Here is a 1,177-nt window from a genome sequence, read left to right on the forward strand (position 1 = left end):
CTACCACCAACCTTAGCCCAGAGGGCGTCACTCCTCGGGCTTCAAACTCCCATCGCCGGGGTCCCATGGAAGTCTCGACTTAGGTTTTGAACCGTTCCGGGGTCACCTCCAGTGAGATAACGCGGAAATCTCACTATATTCATGCCCACAGGCGAACCAGAGCCTTGGGCTTGTCATAGTTACATACGGTGTACCCAAACTTTCGTCTTTTCTAAAGGAACCCTAATGTCCTGACGGCACCGCACTGGAAACCCCCATGCCCTCTGAATTTTTACCTCTCCGAGGTGCTCCGTTTTGGGCTTGCTACCTAGGGCGAAGAGGGTCAGAAATTTTTCTAAGTCCTACTTTAAAACGTCCCACTGGGAGAACACTAGGGTTAGCACTTTGCCAAAAAATCACGGCTGAATGCAATTTTCACGCCTCGCACCCTTTGTTCGTTTAGATTTAACAAAAAAATCAACCGACCCCCCTTTTTAACAACGCTTTGCCGAATTTAGCTCACTTTTCCCGGCCTGGAATATCTCACGCTTGCCCCCCACGGTACTTACCTCCGGGGAAGACACCCCCGTCGCTGCCAACGCCCATGCCCGGCCCAGGCTCACCCGACTCGGCCTCGCTCGCTCCATCGCCCGCTCCAAACCTCCGGGGAGAAGACCCCCATCGCCGCCAACGCCCATGCCCGGCCCAGGCTCACCCGACTCGGCCTCGCTCGCTACATCGCCCCGCTCCAAACCTCCGGGGCTGGACCTCCACCAACCCAGCGCACCTCTCGAACCTATCCGGCCCACACTTAAGCACTCCTCCTCGGACTAAACCATCCAGCCCGCGCCGCTGGAACGAGCGCCCACTGGAAGACCTGAGCCTCAAACCCGCGTGCATTGCGGTTCTCTATCTCCCCGGGCTCGGAGCACTTTTCTCGGCCATGGGACCTCCAGGGGGGGCCCTTCATGGCTCCGTCAATATTCCTTTAAGTCTCACTCCGCCCACTGGAAGACCCGAGCCCCAAACCCGCGCGCTTTACGGTTCTCTATCTCCCCGGGCTCGGGGCACTTTTCTCGGCCATGGGACCTCCAGGGGGGGCCCCTCATGGCTCCGTCATCATTCCTCTAAGTCTCATTCCGCCCACTGCGATACCCGAGGCCTTTAACCGCGGCGTTCACGGTTCTCTATCACCCCG

The sequence above is a fragment of the Hoplias malabaricus genome, unplaced genomic scaffold, assembly GCF_029633855.1.
Source record: "Hoplias malabaricus isolate fHopMal1 unplaced genomic scaffold, fHopMal1.hap1 scaffold_29, whole genome shotgun sequence".
In the NCBI taxonomy this organism is placed as follows: Eukaryota; Metazoa; Chordata; class Actinopteri; order Characiformes; family Erythrinidae; genus Hoplias; species Hoplias malabaricus.